Source organism: Scyliorhinus canicula, chromosome 1 (genome assembly GCF_902713615.1).
Source record: "Scyliorhinus canicula chromosome 1, sScyCan1.1, whole genome shotgun sequence".
In the NCBI taxonomy this organism is placed as follows: domain Eukaryota; kingdom Metazoa; phylum Chordata; class Chondrichthyes; order Carcharhiniformes; family Scyliorhinidae; genus Scyliorhinus; species Scyliorhinus canicula.
This window is the reverse complement of record NC_052146.1, coordinates 39,760,488-39,773,799: the sequence shown is the minus strand read 5'-3', so window position 1 is coordinate 39,773,799 and position 13,312 is coordinate 39,760,488. Positions and strand designations below refer to the sequence as shown.

Here is a 13,312-nt window from a genome sequence, read left to right as displayed (position 1 = left end):
CTTTTAAGTTGCCTATTAATCCCTTTCAGTACTTTGGTGCCATGCAATGTTAACAAAGTGGCCAGTGACAGAAATGTGTAATATCTCTAGCTAAACAGGCACCACGATTCAGAACATTGCTTCCTCCCTGGAGTACAGCTAACAGAGAATCCTGTGATCTCAACAGAACTCACGATACTTCTCTTTCACCCTGTTGCCAAACTCTTGGGGAGTGCCTTTGATTTGGACATTCAATTTGATAACCTGTTCTCGCTAAGTGAGGAGCTGATGATCTCTCTGACCCTCTGCCTTCCTCTGCACCCTTCCCACAACCTGCCACAAAGTGAAGTGGCAGCAAGCACCCTCTCTGTTCACTACACTTTTAAATTCTACAAGGCATTGACTTTTAGCATATTTATTTAAAATTACAGTGTTTGTTAATTTAGTTAAGTTGTGAATTAGTTTAAAGCAAATTAGTTAATGGTTGCAGAATATGGAGCAGGAGGAATTTTAAACTGACAAAGAAGTGCAGTTCCCTCACCCAGATGCTTCACAACCACCTGAATGAGAGCCTGAAGCCATGCGCTCTTCACCCCTCCCCAATACACCACACCATACACCACACACACACACACCGTACACCCCACACACACACCGTACACCCCACACACACCGTACACCCCACACACACACCGTACACCCCACACACACACCGTACACCCCACACACACACCGTACACCCCACACACACACCGTACACCCCACACACACACCGTACACCCCACACACACACCGTACACCCCACACACACACCGTTCACCACACACACACACCGTACACCCCACACTCACACCGTTCACCACACACACACACCGTTCACCACACACACACACACACACACCGTTCACCATACCACACTGTTCACCACACACACACACCATTCACCACACCACACCGTTCACCACACACACACACCGTTCACCACACACACACACACACACACCGTACACCACACACACAAACCGTACACCACACACAAACCGTTCACCACACACACACACAAACCGTACACCACACACAAACCGTTCACCACACACACACCGTTCACCACACACACACACCGTTCACCACACACACACACCGTTCACCACACACACACACCGTTCACCACACACACACACCGTTCACCACACACACACACCGTTCACCACACACACACACCGTTCACCACACACACACACCGTTCACCACACACACACACCGTTCACCACACACACACACCGTTCACCACACACACACACCGTTCACCACACCACACCGTACACCACACACACACACTGTTCACCACACACACACACCGTACACCACACACACACACACCGTTCACCACACACACACCGTTCACCACACACACACCGTTCACCACACCACACCGTTCACCACACACACACACACCGTACACCACACACACACACCGTTCACCACACACACACCGTTCACCACACACACACACCGTTCACCACACACACACACCGTTCACCACACACACACACCGTTCACCACACACACACACCGTTCACCACACACACACACCGTTCACCACACACACACACCGTTCACCACACACACACACACCGTTCACCACACACACACACCGTTCACCACACACACACACCGTTCACCACACACACACACACCGTTCACCACACACACACCGTTCACCACACACACACACCGTTCACCACACACACACACCGTTCACCACACACACACACCGTTCACCACACACACACACCGTTCACCACACACACACACACCGTTCACCACACACACACACACCGTTCACCACACCACACCGTACACCACACACACACACCGTTCACCACACACACACACCGTTCACCACACCACACCGTACACCACACACCCACACCGTACACCACACACACACACCGTTCACCACACACACACACCGTTCACCACACACACACACCGTTCACCACACACACACCGTTCACCACACACACACCGTTCACCACATCACACCGTTCACCACACACACCCCACACCGTACACCACACACACACACCGTTCACCACACACACACACACCGTTCACCACACACACACACACACACACCGTACACACCACACACACACACCGTACACACCATATACACACACACCGTACACACCGTACACACACCGTACACACCATACATCCACCACACACACACCATACACCACACACATCGCACACACCATCCGTACACACCATACACACACCGTACACACCATACACACACTGTACACACCATACATACACCACACACACACCATACACCACACACACACCATACACCACACACACACCGTACACATACACCACACACACTGCACACACTACACACACACACACACACACCATATACACACACACACACCATACACACCATACACACACACACCATACACACACCATACACACACACACCATACACACACACACCATACACACACACACCATACACACACACACACACACACACACACACACCATACACCACACACACCGTACACACCATACACATACATCACACACACACACACACCTACACACACACCTACACACACACACACCCACACACACACACACACACACACACACACACCATACATACACACACACCATACACACACACCATACATACACACACGCACACCATACACACACACACACCATACACACACGCACACCATACACACACACACACCATACACACATGCACACACACCACACACACACACACATACATACATACATACATACACACACCATACATACACACACACTCAACCCTATTCCACAATTGATGGCGAGGGTTTCACTGCATCTCGCCAAAGGCCCTAGCGTGAATGCGAACTCTGTAGTGTTGAAAGCTCCTGTGAGTAAAGAGATTTGAGCACATAATCCAGGCTCTGAGAAGCACAGTGGTTAGCACTGGTGCTTCACGGTGCCGAGGACCGGGTTTGATCCCAGCCCCGGATCACTGTCCGTGTGGAGTTTGCATGTTCTCCCCATGTCTGTGTGGGTCTCACCCCACAACCCAAAGATGTGCAGGATAGGTGGATTGGCCACGCTAAATTGCCCCTTAATTAGAAAAAAAATTGGATACTCTAAAATTTATTTTTAAATAATCCAGGCTCCTCTTGCATTACAGTGCTGAGGGAGTACTGCACTGTTGGAGATGCTGTCCTTTGATGAGATGTTAACCCTGGCCCCTCTCCGGCCTTTGCAGGTAAAAGGTACTGTCATGTTATTTCAAAGACGAGCAGGGAAGTTACCCCCCAGTATCCTGGTCAATACTTATCCATCAACTTTCACTAAAGCACATTATCTGGCCATTATTTCATTACTCTTTGTAGAATCCTGCTGTGCACCAATTAGCTGCTGCATTTCCCACATTACATCAGTGACTACACTGGGGCCGGTTTAGCTCAGTTGGCTGGACAGCTAGTTTGTAATGCAGAACGATGCCAACACTAAGGGTTCAATTCCCGTACCAGCTGAGGTTATTCATCAAGGCTCTGCATTCTCAACCTTGCCCCTTGCCTGAGGTGTGGTGATCCTCCGGTTAAACCACCAGCAGTCAGCTCTCCCCCTCAAAAGGGGGAAGCAGCCTGTGATCTGGAACTAGGGCAACTTTACTTACTTACAGTTCAGAATTATTTAATTGGTTCTTAAGTGCTTTGGAACATCCTGAGGACATGAAACACAACTGTTAAAATCTAGTTCTTTCTCCTTTCATTTCACATTTCCCTAACCAAGAATATGCTGTCATATGCTTAAACACCATGAATATCTATCTACCTTTATTTATTGTACACTATTCCTGAATATTATGTATTTATATAGTCTCCTCCTAAAGACTCTGTGCTGAAAATGCTAAATTAAAATTGAATACAAGGGCTGGTTTTCTGCCTTCAGCGAATTCTTCTCTTGCCTTCATCTTAAATTAATGCTGCAGCGTCTAGTTTTATAGGGAGTGGCCTTCATTGTCTAACATTGAGAACCCAAAGCTTCCTTTGAATTTTTTTTTTGCACAATTCATATTGGTAATTGTGGAGCTGAAGGTTTGACTAAATTTCATTGGAAGCTTAACTTAAGACCTGAATGAATGTTTGAACTGTAGATTGCAGCCAGGAATCTGTAACTATTAATGCTTGAGGGGTGGATGGGGGTCGGGGAGGGAGACGGGGTGTGGAGGGGGAGGGAGTGGATGTTGGGGGGAGGGGGGGGGGGGGGGGGGGGGGTGTTTCTTTAGAGCAAACTCAGATTTTTGTTGATCAACAAACTAAAGAAACTTACTTTTGGAGATGTAGGAAAGTGTTTCCTGCTGCAGTGTGTTAATTGGATTTGCCTCCTGAGGTCCTGATAAGAAGGATCTCATTACAGCAGCTTTTTCGCTTGACTCCCTGCTTTCCTGAAACTGCTGAACTTTACTGGGAGTTAGGTTCCTATCGGTGCCTTGTGCAAATGCCCATCCTTCATGTCTAACTTTAGATGCTAAGTATTGGCTGCTATTTTACTGTGCACCGTGTTGTAATAGAGCATGTCCTTATTTATCGCCAGGAGTTCACTGAAGTGCATTTTCCAGCCTGGCTCACTGGATAGCGATTAGGAGTGGGACATTCAGAATTCTCTCCCCACCTTCCCTCCCATAACCTCCCTAGCTCATGATGGTTGCTGCTAGAATCAATTATTCAGGATAGAATTAGTAGTCACATGGAAAAATGTGGGTTCATTTGGAAGAGCCAGTTAGGATTTCTAAAGGAGAAATTGTGTCTATCTGATGTACTGGAGATTTTTGAAGAGGTAATAGAAATGGTTGATGAGGGTAATACTACTGATGTGGGTACACGTGGACTTACAGAAGTGCAGTGGCACAAAACAGACTTGTGAGAAAGGTTATAGCTCATAGAATAAAAGGGACAGAAGCAACATGGATCCAAATTAGCTGAATAATAGGAAGTAGAGGGGAATGGTCAATGGATGTTTTTCAGGCTGGGGGAAGGTTTATAATTGTGAGCCCCAGGGGACATTGGGACCCTTGCTTTTCCTGATTATATATAAATGATCTGGATCTTGGGTTTGCAGATGACAAAACTTGGAAGCATTGTAATCTGGGAAGAGGACCGTGTAGAACTTCAATAGGCCATAGACAAATTGGTCAGGTGGGCAGAGAGGTGGCAGATGAAGTTCATTATGGAAAAGTGAGAGCTGATGCATTTTGGTAGGAAGAACATGGAGAGACCAAATAAAATGAGGGGTACAATTCTTCAGGGTGTGCAGGAACAGAGGGACCTGGATGTTTTAGTGCATTGATCATTGAAGGTGGCAGGACGGATGGAGGGAACAGTTAGTAAAGTATTCTGTCATCTATTAATAGGGGCATAAGAGTACAAGGACAAGGTGGTTATGCTGAACATGTATAAGATACTAGTTAGACCTCAGCTGGAGTATTGAGCACAGTTCTGGGTGCCACACTACAGGAAGGATGTGAATACATTGGAGAAAGTGCAGAAGAATGGTTCCAGGGGTGAGAAACTTCAGTTATGAGGATGGATTGGAGAGGTTGGGACTGAAGGCTGATAAGAAGGCCGAGAGGAGATTTGATAGAGATGTTCAAAATCATGAGGGGGCTGGGCAGAGTAGATTGAGAGAAACTGTTTCCACTTGTAAAAGGTTCGGGAACGACAAAGTACAGATTTAAAATGATTTGTGAAAGAAGCAAATGTGATGTGAAAAAAATCTTTTTCACACGGCAAGTGGTTCGGTTCTGGAATGCACTGCCTGGAAGTGTGGTGGAGGCAGGTTCAATGGAGGAATTCAAAAGGGTATTAGATGATTGTTTTTATTCAAATAATATGCAGTGGTACAGGGAAAATGCAGGGGAGTGGCACTAAATCATGATGCTCATTTGGAGCAGACACAATGATCCAAATGGCACCATACAAATTCTATGATTTGTTTGTTAAATTGAATAATCAATGAAGTCCCCAGTTAACCTCCTGGATTTTATAGCTTTACATAGAATTTTACAAAATTTACAGCATTGAAACAGAGCATTCAATACGCCTTCTGCCACCTTACCTCACCTAACCCTCCATACCCTTCCAGTCAGTTCCGCCTCACCTACTTTCCCCTTTGTTTCTCTAATCATTCCTCATAGCATTGCCTGGAGTCTCCAGGAATTGGAGATCACTCTTCAGGACACTGCTGTGTGCGACCCTGGAGAAACATCTCCCAACCATCAGCAAAATTACCTATAACAAACAATGCTGACTAAGCCTGGGAGGGTTTTTTTGAATCGTGGAATTAGTTGAAAAGCAACTTTAATCGATGTTCTTTGACAAAAAGACATTTTGAACTTTTGTGTCTCTGATGTGGGTGGAGAAGAAAAAAGGATTGTATGGAGAATTAAAAGTTCTGTATGATTGTCACAGCAATAGAATTGGAGAACATTTGACTAATTAGTCACCACGTCCAGCCTCCTGTTTAATGTCATCTGGTGTCTTGGTTACCTTCAATTCATGAAACAAGATTTTTGTAGGATGTCAGCTGCCTACCGAAGCGTGGGGTGGTGGAGCCGGTCTGAACATCCACCTATTTTAGCCACGAAGCCCAGTTGCTGGGCTCAGATCAGTGTTTCCCTGGCACAATGGGGTCGCAACGGTCAGAGTTCAAGATGGAGGTACTAGGCAGAGGGTAAATATTTCATTTTCAGACAGCGGGAAATAGAAAAGCAGAGACCCTCATCCACTCTTGTGGCCCTTCCTGGTTGAAGCATTACACTCAGCAGGGGATCGGGTGACAAGTCCCTTGCACTATCCTCTGGAGGATTGATGTTTGTAGCTCAAATAGGCCTTTTGCTAGGGGAAGAAGGGTAATAGGAGGGAAGTAAAGGCGCAAAGAAATAGTTTATTCGTCCATTTACTGCATAGTACATATTAACATGTAGATGCGACGGTGGCATCGTGGGAATGGCTCCTGGACTCGTTATCCAGAGGTCCAGACTAATACTTTGGGGACCTGGGATTATTTCCCACTATGGTAGATGGAGGAATTTAAATTGCATTAATAAAGTTGGAATATAGAGCTGGTCTTTTTAATGGTGACCATGGAACCATCACTGATTGTCATAAAGAACCATCTGGTTCACGAACGGCATTCAGGGAAGGAAATCTTCCATCCTTACCAGACCTAGGTGTGACTGCAGACCCACAGCAATGTGGCTATCTCTTCATGGTCCTCTGAAATGTTCAGTTCAAGGACAATTGCCGATGGCAACTAATGTTAATAATTGGTGGAAGGAGGTTGTGCACGTTGCTTGAGTGAGAAGCCCTTGCTGCTTTTTTTAATGACCCCCCTCTTTCGCACCTTCTCTTCTGGAAGCGACTATTCTTGCTGGGTACAGTTGCACGGAAGCTGGTAGAACAGTGGATTCTGGAAACATGTGTGAGCCTTGGTAGTGAGTGTTTTTTTTTATAACCGTGGGAGGGGATCACAACTGATTGTCACACTGCACCACACATTCCAGCAGGAGTCACTGGCCCACCAGAGCAGGAATCGGGGCTGAAATTCTCTGTCCGTGAACAACTGTAGTATCCTCACAGATCAGGTTAACTCAGTGCAGATTGAGAGTTGAGTCTGCAATTTTCCTGCTCTGTGTCTCAGTAATTTACCACATAGTACTTCAGCTCACTGCGCCAGCAGTTTAGCTTTGTAATGTTTTTAAGTCGGTTGATCTGAAGAAGGGTGAACTCTGCTTTCTGAATGACTTAATTTTATGTTTAATATTCATATAAAACATTAATAATCTATGCTGTCACAAGTAGGCTTACATTAACACTGCAGTGAAGTTACTGTGAAAACCCCTAGTCGCCTCACTCCAGAACCTGTTCGGGTACACTGAGGGAGAATTCAGAATGTCCAATTGACCTAACATGCACGTCTTTTGGAACTTGTGGGAGGAAACCGGAGGAAACCTAGGCAGACACTGGGAGAACGTGCAGACTCTGCACAGACAGTGACCCAAGCCAGGAATCGAACCTGGACCCTGGTGCTGTGAAGCCACAATGCTAACCACTGTGCTACTGTGCCACCCCATTAGTAGAATGCTAGGTCTTTAGGAACCTGCACAAAGAAGAGGGTTTAAATTGAATGGACTATCAGCAGTTCGGCAGCCAAATGAAAGTGGCTGAATTCAGTTGTCAGTCTCGTTTCCAATCTGAATTTATGACTGCCTGTTTTCAAACAGAAGTCAATAGGCCAGAACTATTTTCTTTTTGCTGCTTTCTTCATCTGTCAATACAATCTTTGGATGAATAAACTTTTTGTAATTTTCATAATTGTGCTACATAGATAGCTAATTTTATGTCTGATGTGCATCAATAAGCCTAGAATCACAGGAGCAGAATCACCTTCACGTTTCCCTTCAAGTCACACACAATCCTGACTTGGACATAGATCGCTGTTGCTTCATTGTCGCTGGGTTGAAATCCTGGGACTCCCTACCTCACAGCATTTTGGGAACTCCTCTATCACAGGTTGCAGCGATTCGAGAGCAGCCCGCTACCAACTTCCCAAGGGCACCTCGAGTGGGGTGATAAATCTCAAGCCGTGCCAGTGATACCCACGTAAGAATGAAGTTTTAAAACCAATCTGTAGTCATTACTGGTGATGGTGATGATGGTAAAAAAAGTTCCAAGGCATTTTAGAGCAGGGGCAGGGACGGTGGTTGTGGTGGTGGATGAGATTTTATTTTCTAAAACCTTTTGCCTGAAAATATAGCAGAGCTGAGCTACGATGATTCATGGCATGGGATATTCACTCAACATTCCGTATGTTTCTCTTCCATCATGAAAGTAACATATTAATTGACAAGCAAATTCCCAAATGTTTAGCTTACTAATGAATGCTGCTACACTCTGACTTGCCTGCTGAAGTTGGACGATTCCATTAATCAAAAAATGTAGTTTAACAATCATCAGGAAGCCATTCTCCCCGTGTCTCTGTGGGTCTGAACCCCACAACCCAAAGATGTGCAGGGTAGGTGGATTGGCCATGCTAAATAGCCCTTTAATTGAAAAAAAATCATCATCATGAAGTGTATTTGTATGTGTATTGCACCTTCCCACTTATTTTTTCTATAAATTTAGAGTATCCAATTCATTTTTTCCAATTAAGGGGCAATTTGGCATGGCCAATCCACCTAGCCTGCACATCTTTGGGTTGTGGGGGCGAAACCCACGCAAACACGGGGAGAACGTGCAAACTCCACACAGACAGTGACCCAGAGTCGGGATCGAAGCTGGGACCTCGGCCCCGTGAGGCTGCAGTGATACCCACTGCGCCACCGTGCTGCCCCCACCTTACCATTTCTGACCTGAATCTCTCGAGAAGCTTAACAAATGTTAACTGCTATTATGTAGGCAAATATCACAGTCATTTTACACAGATGGAAATCCCAGAACCAGCAATGAGAGCATGACCAGTTGTTTGGGGGTGGAATGATGCTCTTTGAATAATGCTATTTAATCTTCCATATCTACCTAAATCAGCAGAACAGGTAGAATCAGTTCTGCAACTTACCTGAAAGGACAGAGACGATACAATACTTTCTCAGTTCGGCACTGGAGTGTCAAGCCTAGATTATGCACTGAAGTTGAGCTTCCAGTTTTCTGACTCGAGGCAAGAGTGTAATCAACTGAGACAAGCTCTTGATGGATTTTGAATTCTTGCTGGGGGGGGGGGGGGGGGGGGGGTATAACATTCTCCTGGTAAAGGCCAGGAGAAACAGCAAATACTCTTTAGAAAGGTTCGCAGTCCAACACCATGGGTTCCTTGCATTCCGTCTCCTTTGATTTCAGAATCAAGTGGTGATCTTGATATGGAATCAGTGGGGGAAAGAAAATCAGTTTGCTTGCAAAAACCAGCCAAAATACGAAGACAGGTTTGTATTCGAGCCCGGCTTCCAGATTGAAAACATTCAGCAGCAATTATACAATGGAGTTTTGTCGTACTGGACCTTTGATCTTGCCATTTTTTATTTTATTTCTTGCCAATTTTGACTGACTGATAGCCGCCATTTGTAGCTCTATTCACCATCACTCCTTGTCTTTGAAGGTGCTACCTCATGCTGGAGTAGCAAGTGAACTGTTGACCATTATGTATAAATCTAAACCCCACTGTGCAGAAGGTGTTGGCAGGGTGCATCAGCAGTCATTGAATACAGATGTGCCCAACAAAACATTGTAAGCTATTTGGTATCACAGGATCATTGATGTTTTGTGGTGCAGGGTTGACAGGTATTTCCATACCAAAAACATGTAGAGGAGATTGCGCTCACACCTGTTTAGCCCATTGAGTCTGCACCAACCATCTGAAAGAACACACTGGGTCCACTTCCTGGCCCACCTGCCCTACCTCCGTAACCTGACCTGCACATACCTGTACATTAAGGGGAAGTTTAGGGTGGCTAATCCACCTAACCCACACATCTTTGGACTGGGCATAAAACCGGAGCACCCGAAGGAAACCCACGCAGACAAGGGGAGAACATGCAAACTCCACACAGTCACCCAAGGCTGGAATTGAACCCAGGTCCCTGGTGTTGTGAGACAGCAGTGCTAACCATTGTGCCGCCATGCTGTCCTACATCTCCTGGTTGATTTTAAAAAAAAAATGTGTATTATTGCAAATTTAAAAATGGTAGAGCATCAACTGTTCTAACTCTGAGATAAAGTATCCCCAGCAATAGAAATGTGAACGTCTCCCTCAGAGAGGGAGATTTGTCAGTCTTGGGAAGAATGGTGGCATAGTTCAATTCCAGCCGTGGGTCTGCGGGGAGTGTGCACGTTCTCCCAGTGTCTGCGTGGAATTCCTCCAGGTGCTCTGGGTTCCTCCCACAGTCCAAAGATGTGCAATTTGGTGGATTGGCCATGCTAAATTGTCAAGCGATGTGCAGGTTCGGTTATAGGGTTACAGCAATAGGACGGGGTGGATGTGAGAGTGGAAATAGGTCGAGTGCTCATTCAAAGGGTCGATGCAGACTCGATGGGCCAAAAGGCCGTCTTCTGCGCTGTAGGGTGTCTATAATTCTGAGGAAACGATACACTTTGTTGAGGTGTGAAGTTTCTATCCAACACAGTTGAAGCAATGTGTCTGAAATTGCTATTGCCATTAAGTGGTCATTTTGTCTTCCCAACTGTTGATGGAGTACTGAAGGGAAGGAAAGGATTTATAGCCTCACTGTGTCCTGGTGTCATCCTACCTTTTGTGACCCATTCAACCAAAGGTTCTGACAAGTTCCTTCCACTGTTTGATACTGGGTTAGTCTTTCCCTATGCTCTCTGTTCTCCACCAATAATGAATGATCATTCAGCCACTATGCTCCCACCCTCGGGATATACCTTGTTAATTCATTCTTGTCTTCTCAGTCATTTGAAAACCATCTGTGCCTTTAGCCTCCCACCTCCCCCCACCACCTCTCTCCTATTTTCCCATTTCCCTTCAGCTCTAGATTCACATTTTAATACAAACTCATCCCAGTGTATGCGTTGAGCGCTGTGGAGATGCAAGTTATTTATTTCAGTGTGGAAGGAGGTCAAAAAATATAAATTATTGACACTTTTTTGGTAGGGGTTTAATGCAGGGAAAATAGATGGCTAGTTCTCATTGTTCAATACTCAATTTACAACAGCATTATGCATTAAAATTCAGACATTTGACAGTGCTGAAATTAGCAAATACAGTGATGACCCGTTGTAAACCATTCTCATATCCTTCCAGATTGCTAATCAGAACAGACTTAGCCCTGTCAGTTTTTGTTAACCTCTGGTGGAAACGGAGATGTGTTCAACAAATCTGTTGATTGTCAGGCTTTGCCAAGCAAGCTGCATCAAACACAACTGATTTGTCAGTGGCCAGTAAAAAGCAGAGCTCTGAAATGATGACAGCACAGTAACAGTGTGTGCTTTAATATAACCTGCCAATGAGCAGGTCATGCAACAAAGGAAAAGTAGCAAAGGTTGAAAGGAATGGATTAGGAGATGCAGCATCTTCAGAGACAAGAGGGTGGACAATATAGTCCATTAATTTGTATTCTATGCTTTGAGTAAAATCGCAATTATTTCTTTTCATGTTTCTAAATGGCAGTTAAATTTTTTTTTAGTCATTGTATAACATGATTTCATAGGGATTGTTTAGTGGAATGGAATTGATTTGCTTAGGGTAAATGTAGGAAGTACTCCTGATTCTCTAATTTATAAGCACAAAACAGGGCAAGACTTATTTTTTATATGTGGAGCAGGTGGGTTGCTGGCGTGGGTGTGGGGATTAATTTTTATATGACTGAGAGGTTATTTTAAACTGTTGTACAGTCTTTAGAACATATTTCGTGGAATTGTTTCAATATATTTTGCAAGTAGCTATTGATGGCAATAATTATTTATTCAGAGAAATATTTGCACCGTAATGGAAGCCAGCCTTGCCCAGTGTAATGTATTTTCTGACGCGGGAGTGCATTTGCTAACGCAGCCTTGGTTTATTGTTTGTGTGTGAAAGACTGTTTGATTCTAGGCTTGTCCTTCAATGAAGTATTTCCTAAAAATGTAATGTTTTTCAACTGTTAAAAGAGCCTGCCACATATTTATTGGGTAACACAATTTTTGTGATGCAAATTGCAGCAGTCAGAAAGATTATTATGGGAGTTTCAACTGGCGCCTAGTTTTGTTGATTGAATTAGACTAAGCCAGACTTTAATTAGAGAACACCAGAGACTGCAGAACTCTCTGCTTTCTAAATGGTGGGAGTGAAAATGGTGCCATTGTAGTGAGGTAATGAAGTGTGCTCTCAGACAATGGTAAGCATGTTTTGTTTTGGCTATTTATATTTACTGGCTTATTTTGAATGACGGTGTAAAACAGCAGCGTTTTCTCTCTTCCAGTATTGTGAAGAGAAGAAAAATTACAAACACTGGCGCTATGTTTAAATAACCTTTCCTTTCTCATTTCTGACAGTCAAGGATTTAAGCTCTTGAATGTAAAATTCAGGGTTCAGTGAATTTCTGGGCTATTCAGGACTAATCATAGCTACGGTGCAGAAGGAGGGCACTTGGCCCATCGTGTCTGCACCGGCCCTCCAAAAGAGCAGCCTACCTAGGCCCATTTCCCCCACCCTATCCCCGTAACCCCATCTAACTGTTGGACACTAAGGGACAACTTAGAATGGCAAATCCACATAACCTGCACATCTTTGGACTGTGGGAGGA

The 13,312-nt window shown here is 44.8% G+C and overlaps 1 protein-coding gene across 7 annotated transcripts in view; it reads left to right on the top strand.

Moving 5' to 3' along the window:
- The window catches only part of cux2b (cut-like homeobox 2b), a 438,718-nt gene that overhangs the window by 68,681 nt on the left and 356,725 nt on the right, over positions 1 to 13,312 (top strand). The window contains exon 1 of one of the 7 annotated variants that reach the window (XM_038787889.1): positions 12,334 to 12,352. The exons of the other annotated variants lie outside the window; for them this stretch is intronic. The gene's annotated coding sequence lies outside the window, so the exon portion shown is untranslated. Of the gene's footprint in view, positions 1 to 12,333; positions 12,353 to 13,312 lie in introns of those variants that run through there. 7 annotated transcript variants of the gene reach the window in all.